Below are 24,530 nucleotides of genomic sequence, written 5' to 3' on the forward strand. Positions count from 1 at the left end.
CAGAAGGTATCAACTCAAATCCAAAAGATTTTCCACTACTAGGGAAGGACAACCAAGTCCTATAAAGGATTCCTCAAGCTCTGAGTAAGCTACAAAATGATTGCCCCTCACACTAAAATCAGCAAATATTGTGAGATAATTGTGTGTAAATTACCTGAGAAAAAACGTACTTTTGGGTTGCATGAAACAGTTAACAAGTTTGATCAGTCTTTTCAGAGAACATTTTGTGAAATCTACCAAAAGGTTGGATGTTTCTTCCCACAGCCATGTGAGCAGAATTTTCCTGTGCCGGCGGTTCATCCCAGAACACACTGGTTGGGAACAAGTAAATAACAAGTGACAGGTGTGACTCAGCCAGCTCTAACTAAAGCTGAAGCAGTGCAGTAGCTATTGACAGATTGAGGAGGAAAGTGGGAGAAAGTAGAGTTATGGTGCTGGTCTCAAGAGTCCAAAGGATGTTTCCACAGTTAGCAGATTGACTGGTACAGCCAGGTCTGATTCACAGCAGGGCTACAGCAGCAAAGGAATGTGTTTATAAGAGATAGAGAATGACAAGGCTATAGCAAGATACTCACACTGTGCCTGACCGCAGGGCAATCAGTCCTGGCCAGTAATAATGCCATCAGCTGTCACTGGCAAAAATAGCGGTATTTTATTTTTAATGGGAAATTGGAACCTTTCAGATGTACACAATTAAAACCCCTGATGAATCTTTAGTATTTCATTTAGTATTTTATAAGTTAGTATTTTAGTCCATGGTACTATGTTGCCTTTTCAAAACATGTCTAGCTGCAGAGATTCTTGGTGCAGCTTGAAAACAGACAGCCTGATTAGGCTGCAGGGTTGCTTGTGATGGTCAGCACCACCTCACGTGTTCTCTGTTGCCTACTGGAGTTCTTCTCACCATTCATGTAATTTTGTTCCTGCCTACCAACTGATTCAATGTTTCAGTTGATTTAAGAATTACAACTGACATATTTTATCTTGTCAAAGAGTGTTTGCCTCTTAAGGAAAGTCAAAACTGGAAGCAAGATAGCACAGGGAGATGACTTCAGTGACCCTGGAGCAGGGAGACCTGCAGGGTGCAAAACCCTTGATGCCACTTGCTGTCCAAAGGAACAACAAGCAGGACAGACAGACATGGAAGCCAAGAAAAATGACAAATGAAAATGTAGACCTTCAATCAGCTCACGTGTGCTGTATCAGTGAAGAGCAGACTTTGACCAAGTAGGTCACTGCTGTGCAGAGGAGGAGAGCTACCAGAGCAGGTGGAAGAGTCCATTGCACCACCAATAAACCACTCACTGCTGCCTCTGGAAATAATGGCTTCAGGAAACTGCCATACACCAAAAAATTCCAACAACACAGGCACTTGGCCTCCAGAGAAGATCACTCATATTAGCAATGTATTGCACTCAAAACTGAAACTTTGGAGACCTTTCAGAGTGGGTGCCTGGAAGTGGCTGTGGGCTGAATCCTGGGAGCAGCATCACAAAATGCCTAAGCTATGCAGAGCCAATTTGCTGCAAGGCAGCACTAAGGTTTACTTCCCTCCCCTCTCAGTTTCGCTGATAGTAGTTTTTATACACTACTGGATCACTCTATGTAATGGCTCAGGTTGGAATTATTAGGAAACACTTTGGGTTTTTCTGCATTAATGACTGACACAAACTAATAAACTGTGTCTAGGTTAACTGCTCCATTGTCAGAGCTTGTAAATATAACTTTTCAAAGATGTCTTTATTATTTACTACCTTTATTTCTAAAGGTCTTAGCCAAATCACACAGGGATCCTTCCAGTGTAAATTAGAAACTTACTTAACTAGCCTATGGAGTAATTCTGACATGCAGATGGATGGTGAAAATGAAGCTACAAGACCAAATTTTACCTCCATGCAGCTCAACAGGATGTAAAGTGACTTGAGGTAAGCAAGCAGGAGTAGTTTTGAAGGGTTGAATTTGAATGCACATACTGATTACTTTTGGAGCTGTACTATAAAATTCTACCCTTTTTTGGTCTAATCACATAGGCTGGAAGGGCACACTCACGTGGGGACAGCCCTTCCCAAATCTTCGTTCACAAAGTTTGGCCATACCTACATATAGAAGCTGAGTCTGTAGCAGTACAATCATATATGCCCAGTCTCAGATCTCTATTGCATTCTAGCAGCTCTATCTAAAACATACCTCCAACCTGCTCCACATTCAGGGAACCTCGAGTTTCGAGCCCAGGTCTCGTACTGTTCCCTTTGTCCCCAGACACGAGGATGGGGTTGGTGGCAGGATGGGGTCAAACACTCACAGTGCACCACAAGTTCACCACACAAGCATAACTTAAATTCTCCGCTGATGTAGGACCTGAATATTGCCTTCTGGGAATGAAGCAAACCATAAACAGTCAAGTTAAATATAATTTTGAGATTAATGTCAAAAACACTAAGGAGGGTTTCTTGTCTTTGCAGCGATTCTGTGATTTTAAGTTTCATATATGATGTTGTTTTGTTTTGCAGGTGACCTCCAATTCTGCAAAGGCTTTTAGGTGTGCTGTTATAAATTTAAGTCTGAAATGAGCTGACCTGCTTAATTAGGATACCTAATGCAGTTTAACGGAACAATTTAGTGCTTCAGATTTTTTCCTGCAAAAGTTTCCTGATTCCTCTATGCTACAACAGAGACAACTCAAATTGTGACTCTCGGATTAGCTCAGTTGGTTAAAACTTGGTTGTAATAATGCCAAGGTCATGGGTTCAATCCCCTGTGTGGGCCACTGACTTAAAAGCTGGACTCGATGATCCCTGTGGGTCCCTTCCAACTCAGAATAGTCTGTGATTCTGCACAATTTGGTCACATCTACAAAGCTGATATCTTCCTGGAAAATCTTTAGTCTCTCTCCCCTTGCTTTGGGGGAGAAAATGTATTGGGTAATCTCAGGTCTTCACAAATTGGTGGACTTGGCTTTGCTGCAGAGCAGCACCTGTAGTGGCTGGTGCATCAACTGGCGAAGGTGCAATGTTCACTTGTGTCACACAGGGCCTCACTCCTGGCAGGGGAGGAAAAACGAGTGTGTGGTCCATATGTTCATGAACAATCTTTGGTTCAATTCTTTCCTACTGGCAGATCCAACCTTCTGTAGAGGACATCACATTAGACAGAAACTTCTGTTAGCAATGTGCTATTGTTTCCTACCTCTACCTCCTGCTATCTACTGTTCTCCTAAGCCTTTTTGAAGCTGTTTCTTCATTATTGTCTTCTTCCAAGCAAGGCTGCTGTGGCTGAGAACAGGTCCTGGTGCCACACGAGTTGTTCATGGCTAAGACTATGACTGATTGCATGATAAAATTCCTCCTTCCTGAAGGGGTTTTGCAAACCTTTGCCTCAGGCACTGTGCAGTGTTGAGGCACAGAGTTAAACTCGTCATTTGTTATCAAGCAATAGGATTGAAAAAGTAAAGAGTTTAGTGCCTTTGAAAAGAAGTGCTAGAAGGTCATTATTGGCATAGCAAAGGGTTCCTCCTATGTCACACACAGATACAGCAGTAACTGTGCCACTGTTCCTACAGGAGACACAGGGGCACTCATCTCCTACCTTGGTCTGTAACCAGAACACCAAAGCTGTGCCAGATCATGTCTATGAGACCCATGAGCACTGGGTCAGCTTCCACTCCTGGGTCTCACACACCAGAGCATGGTACACTGGGCCCCTGCTGTGCATGATGGAGGGCTTTGCAGGAGCAGGTTGGTAGGGAAACAGGCAGTCCTTGTTCTGCATGGACAAGACCTGGAATTGTACACCAATGCAATGACTCCACAGATTATCTTTAGTCACTATTAAAGTACCAATAGTCATTCTTTGGAGAATAAAAACATGGACCAGATCTGTCCCAACAGACACAGCTTTTATGAGGCATTTGGGTCTGAAAGTAACCACAGGTCCTCTAGAACAGACCCTGGCACTTCATGGTTCCAGTTATGTGGCTGTGGGGTAACTGGAAGGGAACACCTTAGAGAAAGTCACACAAAATGGGTGTGGCTGGCAGAACCTCTGGAGATCACCGACTCCAGCATCGCCCATAACAGCAGAGTCAACAGAGCAGGGCCCTGTCCAGTCAGGTTTTAAACATCTCCAAGCATGGTGACTCCACAGCTTCCATGGGCAAAGCTGGAGTGTCTGACCACTTCCACAGTAAAAGAAGTTTTTCTGCCAAAGAGAACAATGCTCTGGCACAATGAATAAGCTGAGGCTGTAAACTATATTTTGATGCTAAGTTACTATGAAATTCAACAGAGAATGACCAGTTTTTTACAGAACTCTTAAATGAGCCTACAGGAATTCAGAGAGTGCTCTCTGCTGAGCTATAGAGATTTTTAAAAGAAGTTTAATTTCTATAAAATCCGCCAATTCAACCCTTCTAAAATTCTACAGGCCTATTCTCCTGGGGTTCATTATCCCAGAAATCCAGGTCAAGAGCGATGTTCACCTACCATTCACTTCAAATCTCAAACTAACTGGAATAGATACTATACCTGTTTCTTCACAGCACTAGTGCTGCAAGCACTGTAGCTGCCGCTCAGATTTTTATTTCAATAATAAATGAAAAAAAACTAATCTGAGCATAGCAAAGTGCCACTAGAGAATTGTTCACTATGAACAAGTCATTTTCAAAATAGATATAAAGGTAAATACTCCCTAATTTCCAGAATATTGATAAAAAGGGCTCATGAGCTTTCGATGCACCAGGAAGGTCAAGAGGTGAGGTGATGCCCAAATCACAACTATTTGTGATGCCACCTCTAGTCCCTCATACCACAAAAATCACAAGAGGAGCATCTTCCAAGCAGAAATGACAGTGTTTCTGTTCCTCTCTTTATTGCACCAGTCGCTGAGTCACCACAGACTCAACAAATATTCCATAATTAGAGTTGCTCATTTTATCAATACTAAAGAGCTCCAGAGAAAAAGCTGTAAATCGTTATTACCATTTCAGGATAGAAACACTTTTGCCACACTGCATCCTGCCAGGTAACCTCCTTGGCAGCTCTTTTAGAAGGAAAGGAAAATTCCCCTCTAATAGGAGAGCTAATGCTGCAAGATCCTTCTAATAAAGCACCATGAACCACAACCAGTTGAAGACTTTAAAGGCAAGAAATACCCCACTGCTGATGTAGTGGACTGGGACACACAAGTTGAACTCCCAGATCTCATCTACAGCTTTGATCATGGCACAGTCAATGTGGTAGGTGGTGCCATATCAGAGCCATCACTGGAAGGGACTCCTGTAGCTGAGGTTGTCGAATTCTTTCCACAATGCCCTATTTTCACTTCCTTCTATAGAATATTCAAGAGGTTTTATAAGGAGATGATCTTTAAATCAAACTTGGAGATAAAGGGATGTGAGTTTTCAATAAAGCAGATTACTTTTTTTTTCTGAAAACAAAGATGAAATTTGTGATTCTGTCCTTTCGAAAATGACAGAGGCTCTTTCTTTGAGAAATACCAGCATGTAGATGCTTTTGAGCAGGGGTGTGAAATACTGAAATGTGTCATTTACTGTCCCTGTGATTATCCAGGCAAATCTACTCCTTAGGAGCCTCTGAAAAATGACAATTCACTCACTCTAAAGACCTGCTAGAATTTGGCAGCATTGTCAAAACTCCCTCTTCTCAGCACATATTCTAAATTGGGCCTTTGATTTATCAAAGTAGACACTCAGAAAAAGAGTAGCCTCAAATTTGACTCAAGTTATTTTGCATTTGCATAGTGAACAAACTCTCTTGTGCTTGCTCTTTACATTCAAAAGCACCGAGTCTATCTCAGCTGCCTTGTCCCAAGAGACCTTTCACTTTCTGCATTTATTCTCTACAGCAAGAAACATCTTCCAAATCCTACAACTGAGCCAGTGGTTTTACTGATAGCAGCCCTTGTTCCACAGCCCTGCTTCGTTCCTAGTTCTTGATCCATTATTTACTGAAATAGATAAAAACTTTCAAGGGCTTAAAAAAGAAGTAAGAAAAGAGACTGTGGAATTAAAGAACTACTCTGTAAGCATTGAAAAGCAGTATTAACCTCTCTGCTTCCAACTTCTGCACTCCCCTTGCCACATCACTGCCATGTCAGTGCCATTAGTCTGGTTAGATTTTTATTAGTATAAAAACCAGCAGCAGCAACAGCTTCCCCTCACCACCAAATGGTTTTCAAGTCTGAATATTGTGCATTAAGGTAATGACATTTGTTCTTTCCAAATATATGGAAATAATGGCATTTCTTCTTGTCCAAATATATATGGCTTGAGTGAATCATACAAGGATAAAAATTTATAGTACAATTCCAATGCATTGATATATCACTTTACATTTTACAACCCTACTGATCAGGCCACTATAAATTCATAGGAAATACACAAACTAAGCAATACATTAAACAAAATTTAAACTATTAAGCAAGTATTTTAAACTACTAACTATAGAATGATCCTTATCTACTTCCACATGTGACACCTCAAATAAAACACTTCATTTCATTTTAAATAAAAGTAATTTGTAGGAGACAAGAAATGAAAATCTTCAAGACAGATCTAGTTAAATGATTTTACTCCACAATTTGAAATGCTGTCTGGTAATACTACACAAGCAAGAAAAAAAGATGAGTTACCCAAGCAACTACTAAAATCTCCTTATCTTGGCTATCACTAGTGCAGTTTAACGGGAGCTGTAAATTGTACTGGGTGCATTTTAATGTAAAATTCAGTCACCTCATCACTTAACTATCCATACATACAGTTCAATAATAGTTCACTTATTTAATTTCTGTAACAGGGAATTCAGCTAAGTATGTAAAGCTGAGACCACAGTTAGTAAATCATGATGTATGGCAGTGCCAGGACCAAACTGGAGTGCTGTCAACAGCAATTCAATAAAAACAGTGGCATGGAGGCTTCTCCAGCCTTGATCAGCAATATTTAGTAAATTAATAGCAAATGAATTCTGCTTGCCATGCAGAAACTCCCCATGCTGGGCACAGTTCAGCTCATGGGACACTGCACAGAAGATGCTTCAGGTGCCCCATCCCATCTCCTCCCTCCACTCACTGAGCCCATCCAGGTGCTGCCCTGAGAAACCACCTCACTGAGAGGTTAACAGAAGCCAGTACAAACACAGGTCTCATATGTTCTGACAAAAATACCAGCTGTGTGTCAAGGTCAGGTTTCCTGATGCGATGAGCCATTAAAAATAGCAACACTATCAATATACACCTTGAGAATTAGTGTAATACTTCTCGTATCATAAATGACACTATAATAACACAGTGAGTACACTGAAGGTGAGGAAAATCAACACTGCAATGAAATCAGTAAGAGATTTCATAGCTGTATTTAGAATTGAACTCATTAAATATGCAAAAAGTTAATGATTAGCCCTACACTACATATGATTTTCCATTTTGGTTATGAGTTTATTACACTGCACTTTCAGTCCAAATACCTGCCATAGTAATTTGATATAATTGTTTTTTTCTGTTGATTTCATTAAGCTACTTTCAGTGCTAGAAGTAATAAAATGCTGACTCCATTCCAGTGCTGAATGACAGACTCTGATCAGAGTATCTTGGTCACTATCAAGATTTAAAGTATGTTCATACAGTTAGAAAACTCTGCAAACCCTAATCCAGCAGAATTGAATATGTTTCCTGAGGATAAGTAGCAACCTACCTTAATGCCGTATTTTACAATAACTACACAGAATTTAGTAGTCCCCCAACAATTAGAAATGCCAGCAAAAAATAGAGTTTATGGGATACATTCAAAGAGGTTTGATTAAAGAAACATTAGCTTGGCATAACAAAAGGCATTCTTTGAGAACCTTCCTGTACTCTCTCTCCTTTATGTTTGCAAAAGAAAGAATTATTGGAAAATAATCCTGAGCTGCTGGGTTTAGCTCCCATGATCTCAATCATGTAATGCAATGTCAACATTTATGGCAAAGATTAATTTTAAAATGCCCCATGTCCCTGAAATAAATTGGCTGTACTTTCAGCTAGTGAAAATGGAAGACATTTTCTCACTTGAAAATGCCATCACCACCCATCTCTGGGGAGAGGGAGCAAAAACTAGTTTTGTGGTGCCAGAAGATGCTCACATTTTATTCCTGGACACCTGATATAGGAACTACATTGCCTGGATGGGACAAAATTACCCAGAGAGTTACTTGGGAAGTTGAAGGGAAGAGAAAAGGAAAACGGCTCCAGACTAAACTCAAACCAGTGAAGAAGGCTTTGCCCCATCAGCAGTGGGATGAACGTGACACAAGCATTGTGATCTGCTGAGGAAGGCGAGTCTGGTATTTGTACAGCCATTAGTGGTTAAAAGCACAAGTTTAGAGAGATAAGTAATAAACAAACACAAATAAATTAGTATAGTCAGTAGTAGCTCTCTATTCACTACCTTTATCACTTCCAGGGATGGCAATTTGTGATTTCACAAATCTGCCTTCGCTCATCTGTTTTCAGGCTGAAGAATTTTAATGTGCTTCTTCCTCACAAAGCAAAGGCCAAGTCTGATGATGGTGATCAGCAGAGTTGAGCAGACAGGATAAACAAAAGCATTCACCCATCTCCTCTAACCAACATGTCACCATTCCCATGTTTCTGTCACATGAATTCCATTACTGAGCACCAAGGAGAGCAGTGACAGGAGGCACAGGGAACCACCATGTCAATGTACACACCCTTTCTGTGGCAGTGCACTGGTTAAAGCACACATGCAAAGTCAGCGTGACACCTCTGGTATGAAACCCTGCAGCATCTGCAGTGCTGCTGCTTATCACACACCCAGGAGAACACATCCCATTCCTCAGAACAACAGCAGTCCCGCATGTGTGTGTGAGTGTGCACGTAACGTGTGCTGCAGCTGGCAGTTCTGCCCAGTTTTCAATATAATTTTGTGGAAGGACAAACCGGTGTGACTACTTCCAGTATTCTGCCCAGCTCTCACCAGGTAGATGCCTAATGCAGCTGTGTGTGGAGGAACTAAAGGGTAGTTTGGAAGGAAAACAAAGTCGGGAAAAGGAGCAGTAGGAGGTTAAAAATCCTGAAAACATGAAGAAATCCTGCAGACAGTTCAATTTAATACCCCAGATCAGTGTCTTACAGAGGTGTTGAGCCTTTTGGCACCCACTGGCCAAGCAGGGAGGACAGCACTGCTCCTCACTGCAGGGTGAAGGGCAGACATGCACCCACGGAGAGCAAGGAGGAGCCCCTGCTCTGCTGCACAGCCCTCTGCAGCTACACAAACCTGTGCCAAGCACTGTGGGTGGCTCTCAAGGCAAATGCAAATCATGTGTGAATACAAACTTGAGGAAATAAATATAGGAGAAGAGCTGGTTCCCATTTCTTTCATATATTCTGAAATTGCAGGCATTGTTAATTCATTAACATAAATCACAGAGCCGGGCACCTATCAGATCAAATATTCAGGAAAGCAGCAACTCATCACCTTCAGGTAAACAGATGCTGGCCTTACAGAAACAAAGGAAGAAAAAGGATGTAAAAAATCACATATCTGTATACAAGCAATACATTTACATACAAATACATGCATTTACTTAATATGCTATTGTAGCATATTTTACATATATGAGTACATGCATATAGATAGATAGATCGATATGAGCACATGCATTGGGCAAAGATACTTTCACCTATTAAAAGGGCATTTGTGCATCTTGAGAGCCACAGGTCAGTCCAAGCAGTCTTTGCTCACAGGCAGCACTGAATAACCCAAGCATAGTGTATCAAAATTAATGTTGGGTTGTCCCAGCTATTTTTAATTCTTTAGTATTAGCAACATGGAGGGCTGGTGTTTTATACTGAAGGCAAAAGGCAGGTAAAGACACTCTGAGCTGAACAAAAACTACTGAAAGAACGACCCGCAATAGGTAACCTCCCAAACAAGACCAGAGAACTCAGCGCCTGCACGGCTGACAACAAACATGAAACTAATACAGCGCTTGGAACAATTCATCACAAGTGCCTCAGGGGTAGACTTACAAATGAGGCATGTAAGTGCCTCGTAAGACTTAGGGGAGCTGCCAGCTCTGAGAGCTGCCTAACACCTACTCACTTGAGAAGCCACCAGCCCCTTGGAGAGGCAGTGCAATTCCTGTGCCGAAATTACTCCAGTGATCTTGCAGGTTCCTATCGGCATCTGCAGGCACCCAAACGCCTTTGTGACTCTCCCCAGTCAGCACTCTGGTACCTACTGACTCACCGAAAATCACTGAGCACGGTGCCTCAAGGACCTGTGGTACTTTTAAACCGAGCCTTAGAGATCCCTGGGTACTGGTAAGTATGTTTTCTTTGACAAAAGGTCGAAAAGCACAAACGTGGCAAGAAATAGGATATGAAACCTCAGCTTATGGCCCATGAAAGACTTGATGTAAGCCTTAGTTGCAATATTATACCCCACTAATGAGGAGTAGTACTCCAATGGCTAAAACATCTCGTGGCACAGGGAGTAACAGCACAGGCTGCTGCATTAGGTTGTCACATGAAGAGAACGGGGACAGTTCAGCAAATGCAAAATAGGGATGATTTATTGCTGGAATCCTTCCTTTTCTTTCCTGAAGCCACAGCAGCACCTACACAAGCCGTGACCCAGCTACCAGGCAGTGGGGAGCAGGTTTTGGTTTCATTCCAGGAGGCAGCACCTGGGATGAGTGAGGGAGAGAAGCTTCCAAGAGCTCAACTTGCTATTTACTTTTAAGCATTTTGTGAAAGCTCCAACTGGAACACATTGCTATTTTTGCACCAAAGTTTATGTTAATTTCCTCGTTTTACCATAAAAGCTTAAATCACACTTTGTTGTAATGTAAATCACAGATCTGAAAACTCCACACTGCAATGCGTCCTGTTTTTTTTTCTCTCCAAAGAAAACACTAAGCACCAGTGAATTGCATCACCTCTTCGTGGGATTACCCATAAATTTGATACTATTTAACAATATCTGAATAACACCTCAGAGAAAAAAAAGAAAGAAAAACAAACAAAACTTATTTTGAGAAAGTTCTTGAGTGTTTGGCATTTGATACTTGACTGCAAAATATCCTGGAAGGCAAAATAAAATTTTGTGTCTTCAAAATGTGCACTGAAGGGGTTTTGTGGCATTTGGGTTTTATTTTATTTGACAACAGCACTGTGGAAAACTGCTGAAAAGTTTCAATTACTGCCACAGTGATAAATAGAGGACCCAGAGCTGCCAAGTGAGCACTCAGCAGGAAAACGCACATGGAATAAAAGAGGACTATTGCATGCGTGCATGTGTTTGTGTAAACAAGACCAAGTGCTGACAGGATTTTTGTTTCAAATTAAGAAAAGCCTGAAGAAATGGGTCAGACCTTTTAAGAGATAATTTGTATTTCTTGGTACCTTGTGTCGGCTGAATGAAACAACTGTGCTTATAACGTCTTCCCAGCTGAACTTTCAGTGGTTGGTTCCTTGGAAGTGGTGGCAGATGTTTGTCATCACATTCTGTCCAAGTCCCAGGAGCAGCTCCCGGCTCCCCATCCAGAATCACGGCCACACTCGGGTCTGTTTTCCAGGGTCAGAGCCAGGACTGCTCTGCCACAGTGAAACAGGAATTGCTGGGAAGGGATCCTAACACAGGAACCCCATTCCTCACACATGCTCAGCAGCCCCATCCCCTCTTCCTCCCTGCCTATCTCTCCCCATCCCTGCTCCTCCGAGTCCCACAAACCCCAGTCCTCCCCCATGAGTCTCCCCATCTGCCCCTGAGACAGCTGCTCCATCCCACACTTCTGCTGGCTGCAAGCATCAGGAAAAGGCAGATAACAGCAGAGCACTTTTTATCAGCTTCCTCCATCTCTGCAGGCACAGGTTTTTATGCAAGCAGGAAGAACCTCAGACTGCAGGCAGCTCTATCTCTGACAAACCTGATGGAAACGGTCCAAAGGATTAAAAAGTTCCTGCAAGGGGTTGTACATTCCTCAGTCTTTCAAGCGGACTGAGAAAAGAAAGGTAAAATCCATGGCTTTAGTTTTGTTTCCTGAGGAAAGCAACCCAAATATTTCAAAACATTACACAGTGTTTCTTGCACATTACCTTTCAAATTGTTATTGAAAATCAATGCATTTACAAAATCGCAGAGAAGTCAGTAATACCTTTGTAATGGGTTTCTGCCTGAGGGAAGACAACCATGTGTCTGAGGGCTTTAGGCACATCCCCAGTGGGTTGGGTATCCCAGGCTTCGGGGTCAGTGGGGTTTGTGCCAACAACTGAGCAGCAGAATCCAAATGTACCTCAAGAACAAAACGCTACATTTGTTTTGATCGCATTACAGTCAGAAGGAGCTATTAAAAGAAGTTGTAGCAGATGACTGGGTCCCGAAGAACCACAGGCAATAAATTCACATGGCAGCTTTGTTTCGTAACTTCAGTCCTACTTATCCCTTCTTTGTCTATTCCAATTACTCCCTGATATGGAATTAATGCAGAAATCAAATTAAATGCTCGGGAAAGTGTACAAATCAGCTGGCCTGAAAGAAACAACTATTAGAAACAATTAGGTAAATACATCCGTTTAGAAATGTACAACTTTTTTCTGCCTGAGTGAAAGTACAAACAGAGACAAAATGGAGACCTGTGATGCCAAGAAAGGAGCAGCCTCTCTGGGACTTATGGAGGTGTTTGATATCACTTGGCTGGTGGCAGCTCTCGGTGGCCTGCTGCCTTCAGGGAGCATCAGTGCTCGCATGAGGCACTGAGGAGACAGCCATTCAGATCCATATTCCCTCTTTTCAGCAAAACCTCCCCAAAAGTGCCATTACACTGGGAGGGCAAACAATGTAAACTTGTAGCAGGGATACAGCACTGGGACCACACAGATTGTCTAAAATGAGTTGACCCAAGTTAACACAGAGTGCAGATGATAATTTGATGTTTTACACTAAGATTAACTCAGCAAAGCCACTGGAGGGAAGGAAATAAGTCACAGTAAAATGGATAGGCGCCCACTCTCCCCTCTGAATTTACAGTGAGAGAACTACCCCACGGTAACTGTCCCACAAAAATACTTAAAGAAATGTTTTTTCAATACAGCAAGATCTATTAATATGCTACTAACTGCATTGGGGACACTCCTGCAATTCATGACATTTTAGAAGCAAAATGTGCAGTAGTGTGGATTTTAAAAGCCCGAGTTCATTGAATGTAAAGAGTGCTGTCAATGTGGCGAGCAGAGATGCCAGTTAAAGTACATTAGTTCTTTAATGTTGATGATCTGAGGAAGTGTACATAATTTTATGTCTGAGCATCTCTGCACTCAGAGCCGTGCAGTGAAGCTCACGCAGACAGCAGTGACAGTTTAACACTTTTCAGACAGACACATGCACACCCCAGCAAGGACCCAAAGTATCTGACACGTGCTGATACTGTGCATGAGGAACAGGGGGGACAACACAAGAGACTACCTACTACAGAGAAGCCCCAGGAAACTAAGTGCATAATCCCAACGTGGAAACAGCTCAGAAGAGCTGAAAAACTCCAGATGAATCCAAAAAATCCCTGTTCCACTGATGCTGCCCATGCCTCAGTTGCAGAGCAGCTCTGGACATTGGCTGTGCACCCTGTGGGCCCTCATCATTGAGCCCAGGCTGTGGGAACATGCTCAGCGTGGACTGTGGGATGTGAACCCTTTATTTCTTAAAAAAGCTGAAGAACAATCTGGTCTCCCAGCTGACACAATGCAAAACAAGAAAACAAACTCCTTACAATTGCTGGGGTCACCACAGGAGACATTTCTTTAAGTGACTTCACTATCTCTCTTCTTGAATACTACAGATTTTCTCTAGCAAAGACAGTTTAACCAGTGAGCCTAAAAATACTCCTAAGAATAATTTTACCACACAATGGGATATGCACACATTGGCAAGTAAAAATAATCCCTGTTATACCCCATTGACAAAAACACGCACCAGACACCTCATCTAAATGCCACCCCATCAACCCTGCCAGAACACATTAGAGGAACAAAAAATTAACTCGACCATAAAACTCCATTTAATCCAAGTTTTCCAAATCATATTGTTACCTCAGCTGTAAGAATCCACTTATATTACATAGATAGCAAATAAAGTATATTCTTTGCTCCTAATTGAGATTATGTTCCTCTCTCAGACATGAAAATTATGAAAGGTGCAGTGCTGATATTAATAAAAAGTAGTTTCCCTAAAGAGACTGTGGCATCAGCTGAAATGGCAATCCTTCAGTTGCTTACAAGAGTAAATGCCAATATTATCACTGGGAAGAGTACTGGCATAGCAAAAGGATGGTGTTACTCTGATAGGGCTAAGTCTTACTTTATACAGAAATAGAGCAATAAATAGCGTAACTTTTCATTATGTAATTGCTATCTTTCTTTGTAACTTTTCATATGTTTAAATAGTATTGAAGAGAAACAATTGCCTTCTTATGTACTAAAAAGACTGTAAAAGAGGAAGGTGCTCTGCAAGTAATAAATCTTTTAAGCACTGACTGTGTGCCTCTGCAAACAAAGGCAAAACCATGTTATTTCTATCAAGGTGTGCTGAAACACCCAGATATACTCACAGATCCTGAAAAGGTGGAATCTGCTGCTCACAGCAGCTCTCACACACACCATCTTACTGTTTATCTGGTAGTTCAGTAGTGGGTAATGTGAGGCAAGATATATGCATTTCAAGTTCATTACTCCCAACCTACATTTCTACAAAAGCAAAGGAAGGAAAAGACCAAATTTTCTTAAGAAGAGATGGATGAACCAATATACTCATCTTTACCACCAATCAAAATATATTTGGATTTGAAAACACACACAAAAACCAAGAAAAGTGAATATACATATCCCTGTATTTTTCTTGTCCTTCTGGAAGGAGAAATCAACAACATCAAAACAACAACTGTGCATCACCCTGAACTGAAATTAAGTTCATGGTGTTCCTAAAAATGTCATACCCGCATAGGGCAGAGGCACAGATGTCTCAGTGCCCCACCAGTTCAATCAGTGTAGGTAACTTCACACACTGTTGTCTGGCTAACAGTTATATCTGATGAAACAACCTGCCATTTAGGTTGGAAAAATTGGGAAACCAATTTTAAGGCACAGATAAATAACTGCAGTGTGGTATTTGAGTTACCTTCCAGATTAACCTTGACACCAAGTCACTAAAGGTCTCAACAGAGGAGCAGTAAAACTTGTTGGGCACCTTCAAGTGGCAACTCCAGTTTGTTTAAGCTGCACTTCAGGAGAGCATCAGTGTCAGCTCATATACCTAATGCCCTCCATAATAGCTTTGCCTTTTTCCTTGGTCATTACTGCAGGACAGACAAGCAAAATTGTGCCCTTCTGAAAACACCTCTGCCAGGTGTATTGCTACAAACTCGGTGGTTATCTCACAGGAGAAACAGCCCACATCTCAGACCCAACTCACTACTCCAACTCAGTCCCCACCACTGATGCCCCTGGGATTCCTCCTTTTGCTTCCCTGAGCAGCCAGACCTGAAAGCCAAGATACCCATGGCTTGACCCACTTAGTCATGGAAATACCCAGGAACTTTAAGCAATTCAACATCAACTTGGTGAATTTAGGTTGGCTACAATGTTAAGAATTTTCCTCTGTGTGCACAAGTAGATAGCATTGATTTCCGCAATAATTGCCTAGAAAGACAATTTTAGAATCAAATTAGCAGTTAAATAATTGTAGAAATTATACAGACAGATTTCTTTGATTGGCTAGTTGTAATAACAGCTACAGAAATCTATCCTACACAGACTCTGCACAATACACTACATTATTTTAGCCTAAAGTTAATACTGTTGAAAACAAATCACATTCCGGGAACATCTCCTCTAAGATTATTTCCTTGGGGTGATTTTAATTATCTGCATTACACTGAAAATATTGGGTATATTAAAATATCTGATAAAACTTGGAATATTCCATACACTATTATCTCAGTCCTGTTCTCATTATCTATTACTTTTAATTCATCACTGATTTTTCAAATGAGCTGTTGGCTTTTCAAAAAAACACACTGCCCAGCCAGTCCATCCTACAGGGGTGAGCATTCTGCAGTGTGCTGGAGGACTGCAGTGTAATTTCAGATAAGCATTCTATGTGCTTCCCTTCAAGCACTGGAAGACTTTCATTAATTGTAAGGGCTGACTTGAGGCCTTTTAGAGGACAAAAAGGAGATGAGCATCAAGACACCATTCCATTCTCCTACCTTAGGCACCGAGACCCAGGCAGCAAAACCTAGGAAGCCAAAGTCACCACAAAAGGAAGAGAAACCAACTGAAACCTTTCCCACATGAAAACCAGCAGTGGATTTTTTGTGGGCTCTACTCAGGTCAGGATTTTCACCGGTTATTTCCAGCTCCCACATAAATTATAGCAAGAAGCACAAGATGTCACCTAATACAACCCTAACACACCAATCCTTTAGATGCATTCAAGGAATAAAATCATACCAGTGTTCACCTGGCATCCCATTAGCTCTGCCTGAAATACCCACAAATCAAAGAATATTAGACAGTTTGCAACTGGAAAGACTATTTGGCTCAGTCCACTTGTCCTCTTCCCTCTCCCTAATCCATAATCCCTCCTCTCTAACTCATTCCCCTGGACAGCTCTCAGCACTTGGCCTGACAAAGAGATCTTGAGTTCCAGCAGCACAGACAGAGCTGGGAATGCAGCACAGCCCTGAGCGCTGGTTGTGCACAGAGACACCAGGAGCACATGGACACACATTGTTTGCCAGGTGTCTCCATGGCTGCTCATGAAACACAAGTGCCCCTTTCAACCACATAGTGTTTGGCTTTCCAGGAGCTTATTTTCCATCCATCTTGTCGTAGTTTATATTGCTTAAGTGCTAATTATTCAGATTTTGAGATTGTGTTTGTCCCTACAGGAATGTAGGAAATGCCATCCATGCAGTCCCCATCACTCTGTGCAGACAGACACTACCAAAGAGTGCACCAGACTGACATTTTTGGGATTTCTAAACTGCACATTTTTGTGGCAGCAAATCCTACAGCCAGAGGGAGAGTGAAGCAGCACTGACTGGTCTTGAATTAGGCTTTTTTTTTTTTGCCCTCTCAATTGCTGATTGTCCCCTTATTGTTAGTGCTCAGAGACAAAGCAAACAAAGAACAGTATTTATCTTTGTTCTATAATATTGTGACATTTAAAGAAGGAAAATGGAAACTGTCAAATAGAGATTTTGATATTGATGATGATGGACTGGATTAGCAGAGAAAGGATTTGACTGATGACGAACAAAAAGAGGATGGAATAATTAATGCCCAGGATTGAATTTTTATGGGCAATGAATCATTTTAAATTCATTTTACATTTCTATCAGACTATAAATTTGATCTAATATTCTTAGATTTCAATGAGGCATTTGACTTTATATCTCACATTTTGATTAATAAAATATAAAATGAATATGGTGTCTATGCAATAGATTTTAAAAGATTAAATTGAGCTGCAGTGTTCCAGTAAACTCACATGGGGAATGACGCTCAGCCTTGCAGTCAACATTTTTATCAGTAGCCTGGAGGAAGTCAAAACTGTCTGATAAAAGTTCTCAGATGGGAAGGTGATGAACAACGAAGTGGACAAGGCAGATGCAGTCAAGGATCAGATCACACATCCAGAAATACAGACTACAGACCAATTTCACAGGTAAGAGTGTCTAAGAGGGGAGCAGTGGTGAGGGGTCATGTCTGTTGAGCAGACTGCAGCTTCCAGGAGGAGAAGGGAGAAGCATTGTAGCTTCACGGGTTCCTTAATCTTGCTTCTCTCAATTACACCTAAGTCTTGTTCTAAAAAAATTAAATACTGGAAGCAGAAGTGAACAATCAGATCAATGGGAACTGTTTCAGGAGTAACTTTAATTCAAGTCTTACATTTGGGAAGATCAGCACTACAACAAAAAACTAAACTACGTCATAGAATCATAGAATCGACTGGGTTGGAAAAGACCTCCAAGAAAGTCCAACCCTTGGTCCAACTCCAGTCCCTTTACCAGATCATGGCACTCAGTGCCACAGCCAATCTCAGGTTAAAAACCTCCAGGGATGGGGAATCCACCCCCTCTCTGGGCAGCCCATTCAAATGATTACTCTCTCTGGAAAGAATTTTTTTCTGATCTCCAACTTCAATTTCCCCTGGCAGAGCTTGAGCCTGTGCCCCATTGTCCTATTGCTGAGTGCCTGGGAGAAGAGACCAACCCCCACCTGACCAGAACTTCCCTTCAGGTAGTTCTAGACAGTGCTGAGGTCACCTCTGAGCCTCCTCTTCTCCAGACTAAACACCCCCAGCTCCCTCAGCCTCTCCCCACAGCACTTGTGCTCCAGTCCCTTCACCAGCCTTGTTGCTCTTCTCTGGACCCACTCCAGCCCCTCAATCCCTTTCCTGAACTGAAGGGCCCAGAACTGAACACAACACTCAAGGTGTGGCCTCACCAACGCAGAGTACAGGGGAAGGGTCACTGCCCTGGGCCTGCTGGCCACGCTGTTTTTGATCCAGGCCAGGATCCCATTGGCCTTCCTGGCATCTGACACTGATGCCCATTGCTGATGAACCAGGACTACCAGACCAGCTGTGGAGGCTGCAGTTTCAGAGGGACATCAGACTGGAAAGACCTCAAAGAGGACTCACAAGGTTGATGAAAGATGTGGAAAACATGCCTTTGATGAAACCCTATGAGAACTCAAAGGAAAAGGCACGACTTGATCACAGCCTATGAGCAGCTGTGTATGGAGAAGAGAGTTTGGAGGTCTTCAGGCTGGTAGGGTGGCCAGAAAACACAGTGGTACAAATTCAGTTTTGAAGTACATACATTTCCAAATGTGACAGTAACATCCTTCACCACTAATTGTGCTGAACTGCCTGGCCCCTCAAACATTTTAATTAGGATTGTATAGTTGCCCAGAGCTGCCACCCTTGTATCAGTCACCAAAGCAAGAGAAAACTCGCATCATACAGAAGAAAAATTTGGCATCAGTGAGTCCTTTGTGACCTAAATGTCAAGCTGTGGCTGGCCCAAGTTGAGGTTTGCTCTACTTAGAGCCTAGAGACATTTCAGCAATACAAGTTTCCCATGTTCTACACTCCTGATGGCCAACTCCCCTTCTCCAATTTGTACTGTTCTTTGGGATATAAGATGACTGCAGGAAAAGCTGCTCAGGAATAACTCCAGCTGGTCAACAGGATTTTTGTACATGGATCCTCAGTAAAACAAAGAGCTCTTGGTAGGTGATAATCTGGTAAAATTCTTTTTGAAAATAACTCAATTTCTTCATAATTATGCAACAGGACTCTGCAAGCTTTTTATAGGTGTTTCATTAGCCAAAGAAAAGTAGATATAGACAATAATGCTTTTATTAATAGCAGTAGAGCTACAAAGAACATCTCATAAAATGTCTAATCAACACTCCCACTTATTCATCTAGCAAAAGACCATTGCTTGTGGACAAGTTAAAGCCCAAACTCTAATTCTCCAATAAAGTCAAACATTAGTTTTTAAATAGCAACACGTTGTATGTACCAGACCTCGCACAGGGAAATGTATTAATACACTGAGGAGGTTGCAGCTTTCAAAAGATCTGTTAGTACCCCCTATGAGAGCAAAAGTTTTAGTCTGTTTATGAACTGCCAGTCAACAATGCACAGGGGTATTTTTATGCTAAAATCTAATTCAGCAGCTACACGAGCACCAGGAAATTCAGACAAACCCGTCTGAGAACACTGGACAGCCACAACAGTAAAACCTGTATTAGGCTTAAGAACATGCAGCCAAGACATTTAACCATAAGATCAGAGAAGTACTTTTGAAATTCCAGGATCTGGGAAGGCCAGACCAGAACAGGCTAAATAAAACTAAAACCATCAGTTTTAAGGATTTCTTAAAGCTACCTCTAAAAATTTCAGCTCAAAGACATACTACAATGACAGAAAACCGTAAAAATCCACTTCCTTTCTTAATTAGCCACAGCCTCTATAAAAATCCAACTTTTCATCACTGACCTATTCATCTGCCAAAGCTACTCATTAGATTAAAAGAAAACCACACAAGAACTAGGCAAGTCTGTAATGGTTTCTTTTAAATCAGTTTTACAGAACCTGAATGACAAAGAACATCATATAAACTAAATAATTTCCATTTTCAAAATAAAGAACAACTATTTGGTAAGAAACTGCACCCACAGATAAACTTCCATATTTCAGCTCTTTTCTTACCATTTTACACTGGTTGCCAAAACATTTTGCTGGCCTCAGTTATTTCATTGTTTAAGAAATACCACAGAAAACTAATACATCTTTGTTTTCCCTTCCTTTGGAATCTGGTTTTTGACATTTTAATTCCCATTCATTTAAATGCTTAGCCTTACTTTTGTCTTCTGGAAACCTTTCTCTTAGCCCTGTAAGAAACACATATTTATGTAACAATCTTCTTGTGTTATCCCAGTTAGTAAGTTTATCAGGTTAAATTTACAAAATCCATACCTTTCAAACACAGGGCAGCAATTTATTTAAAGACTTTTCACTTACTTTCAGCTGAAGACACTGCAGTGAGATCATCACTAAACAGCAGAGTGGTGCAGGACAGCTCTGCTGCTGTTTTATTACCTGGTATACAGACAGCTTGTAATTTATATTGGCTTCCTTCTGGAGTTTTTTATCACCACCCATCTGCAGGAGCATTTAGGAAACACATGACCAGTAGGTATGTTGTGTACAAAGACTTTCCTAGAGCAACTCAAATCGCTGAAAGCAACACAGGCTTTTTAGCCATAACGAGGAAAGTGCATTCACATGAAGGCAATTCAGGAGAAGTTTCAGAAGAAGAGCTACAGCTGCTTCCCTGCTGATGCATCAAACATGGTGATAACACCTGAAAATTGCAAAATATGCCCAGACTTATGTTCTGTGTTTACAGTCTTGCATATTTTTCCTGTAATTTCTGCCACGTGTTCTTCATATTCAAAGGCAGCAGGAATTAGTTGGGGTATTTCCCTTACAAGGTCAACATTGGTGTATTGCTAACAGGTGATAAAATGCTAGACAAGGTATTGTAGATGGTTTCAGATCTACAGCAATGTGCAGAAAATGGTGAAAAGGGCACTGTCTTATGAGTCTGGATTTTTATTGTTTTCATCTTTGAATATTCTTTCATTTTTCCTTCCCTACTCCTGCTCCCAGACTACAGAAAGGAATTTCCCCTAATTTAACCTCCAGATGAAGCAGAAACATTATGCATATTACATTTTGCTATGCACACTGTATATACCTCATACCTGCAAAGGTAATTGTTATTTAAATATTAATAACACAATCATTTCTTTTCACCCAAATTGGGGCCCGTAGTACTTACATCTTCAGATTTTCGATTTTCTGCAAAAAATCTCCTCTTTTATACAAGAGAATAGCCAAACCAAGTCAGTAATATGTGCTGTTGAGAGGCCCTTCAAAGCATCACCTCTGTTCAAAGATGCCCTTCAGACACCCATTGGCATAATTTCTCCATTTTCGACTCTAAGAACATTACTGGCCTTTCTAGTTGTGACAACCATTACAAGATGCAAGTGTTCCCTTTATATCCTTCTGCCACCAAAATGTCAGGTCAAAGATTGGGCGTTGCTCTTAACAGCTTCTTTTCCAGATCTTTTATCACAGACCTTTTCACATCTGGAATTATTACAAGTTAATGTTTAAGAAGGGAGAAGGGGAAGAAGGGAAGACCCTGGTGGATTTTCAAAACTGTCGGAAGAACACTTCAACTTCAGCAGCAAATTGCTCTGCCTGAGCTGTACGTTGTTGTTTCCATATCCTGTACTTCTTCTAACTAAATGGCCTCATTGTGAATGTTTTCCTGTGGGTTATTTTAGCTGAGAAATGCCCCATGTCCAAACCCCACCACTGCTGTCCCACAGTGCTGGTGGGAAGGCAGTGCCTTACCCATGGCCCTCAGCACTGACAGTACAAGACACATGAGTTCAGCAAGTGAAGGAACTCCTTCCTCGGACTCAGCAGAAGGGAGTGAAAGCAGTAAATCATCACTAAAATGCTCTTGTTATTTTAATGAAATTTTGACATGTTTGGACATTAAAGCCTGAATTCATACACAAATATCGTCAATATTTACCGCAGAAGAAACAACCATTCCCACATGACTAAGAAAATACCATAAACAGAATATTACTCACAGTCCCTTTCCTCCTGTTCATTGCCCTGACCTCAAGTGAGTGTGAAAGATTCAAAAAATAGTGCAGTGAAGACTGGGAGGATGCAATACACTACTGGGTGACTGAACATGTCACAAAATAAGTTCTTCTCTAACCACAGGTCTTAAACAGCCAGTCAGCATTCCTTACAAGCATAACATGGATGCCCTTCAACCTACTCCAAGGTATTTGCTTGTCTTAATTTACACAGATCAGTTTCATCAAAGTGGTTTCAGTATATATGAATTTATTCACTATCTGTATGAATACTAAAACCAGATTATTTATAGTCAGGTCAGATCCAGGAATGTAGTGGAAGAAGTAACTCATGACTGGTGGATCTATACCAAGCATATCCATCAAAACCTCAAATCCTCCCGAAGAAGCATCTCTCTGCATGCTCCTGGTGGCCTAATCTTTCAGCCCTTGCTGTAGATCCCTGTTTTGTTTTCAATAAAATGAATTAGAACTTGAAATTTTCACTACGCTTTCATGGGGTATCTGAGATGTCTTGCATGTATTTTGTTCTGTTGAGACTGAAGGTTAAACTACTGATTTGCTAAAATGCTGGATTGCTTAATTCTGCACAGGAGGTGCAGAGTGTCTTTTTCCACATCCTCACCAATTTCCACACTGCAGAGCTGGATCCAGGGAAGGGCCAGTGCCCCATGTGCTCACAGCTCTTGCCTCTCCAGCAGCTCCTTTGGCAATGAATATATCAACCCGTACACATCCAGATGTGCCAGTTCTGGTGGCTTTTGTGGAGTTGCAGGAGCTGAGAGGCATCGAGTCAGTGCTCAGGTAGCTGCCATCCACTGAGAGCCACAGTCTGTATGTGTAGGAGGTGGGACTGGCAATTTAGCAGCTGGCGCGGAGCACTCTCCGAGTTGTTCAATCACAGCTCCAGCTGCGAGGAGCAGCCACTGCGCTGGAGGTGCCGTTGTTGTTTGTGCAATCATTGTTAATTAAGGTGAGATCTCACTGTGCTGGTGCTCAGCAAACACGGGAAGAAATGGACCTTTCCCTGGCAAGTTTATCATTCAAACAGACTACACAAGCAAGCACACAAGATGATGGAAAATGGAAAATGTATCTTTTAACATTTCTTAAAACTCTGGTACCCCAGAATTCCCCCAGCAGTCTCTCCCATGAGTTGATTAATCTCATGAGCAACACAACTGTGAGCAATGCGCCTCTTCCTCCCTTTACTCAAACAGTAGTGACATATGTATTGACTGGCTGAGAGATGCTCCACCAAGACCAGATCGGCTTTCAAAAGCTGCCTTTCCAAGTTTCACCCATTTGAGAAAGTGCCTCTGTCTCCTTCCCCCGAGGGAAATGGTTGCCCATGGTTCGTGGCTCTGGTTCTTGAGGGAGTTTTACCTGGCTGGAGCATGGCAGGAGTCATCCCAAAGCTGCACGTCCCCTCATTTGATTTCGGTGCATCACTGTTTTCTTTCTTGACAGATATATCCAGTTGTATTTAATTTTTATTTATATTATTATTTTATTTATATATTTTAATTATATTTTTATTTTGTTTAATAATATTTTTTAATAATCCTCCAGAAATCACAAGTATGTGCTTCTGATTATGGTGGACAATGTAGTTTTACTTTCAACTTGAATTCAACCAATGGTCCTGGGGGTGACATGCTGTTGAAATGAATGATTAACTCTGCATGTCACTGAGCAGTTTGGTATGGATCCAGCTACAGAAGCATAAAATACTCCTAAAATTAAAAATAAAGCTTCTTATCTTCTGTTTGAAACCTAATCACTCTAGTCAATGGTGAAAGTGTCCCGAGGCACTGACAAGCACTGAGGTCTGGCTCTGAACCCCTAACCCAGAGATAAGCAATCTCCCAATGCCTGGTAGCCCAACACCTCATCTTGCCAGGCTCTCTTTTCAAGAACATCTTTGCCTTTTTTGCTGAACTCTCACTGAGGTGTAAGGAAATATTGTTGATCTCAGAGACTGGCAAACTTCTGTGTTGTCTTCTAACGCACTAATACCAGAGTAAAACTTTCCCCTCCATGCCCCTGGTTCACCTTCACACACAGAAATGCCACATGGCACCTACAAACCCAGCAGAAGAACCAAGCATTTATCTGTGTGTACATATGTATAGATATAATTTTCCCACAGAGGCAAATATTCCCCAGTAGAGAAAGCTGTAGTAAAAATGGTGCATGACAAACACTCTTCCCAGTGTTTAATGCATCATGGAACTCCACTCAGACTTGGTGGG

The 24,530-nt window shown here is 41.6% G+C and overlaps 1 protein-coding gene across 5 annotated transcripts in view; it reads right to left on the reverse strand.

The window, feature by feature from the left end:
- The window catches only part of KIAA1549L (KIAA1549 like), a 130,500-nt gene that overhangs the window by 103,706 nt on the left and 2,264 nt on the right, over positions 1-24,530 (reverse strand). The gene's annotated exons all lie outside the window — the stretch shown is intronic.

This window comes from Pithys albifrons, chromosome 6 (genome assembly GCF_047495875.1).
Source record: "Pithys albifrons albifrons isolate INPA30051 chromosome 6, PitAlb_v1, whole genome shotgun sequence".
NCBI classification, from domain to species: Eukaryota; Metazoa; Chordata; class Aves; order Passeriformes; family Thamnophilidae; genus Pithys; species Pithys albifrons.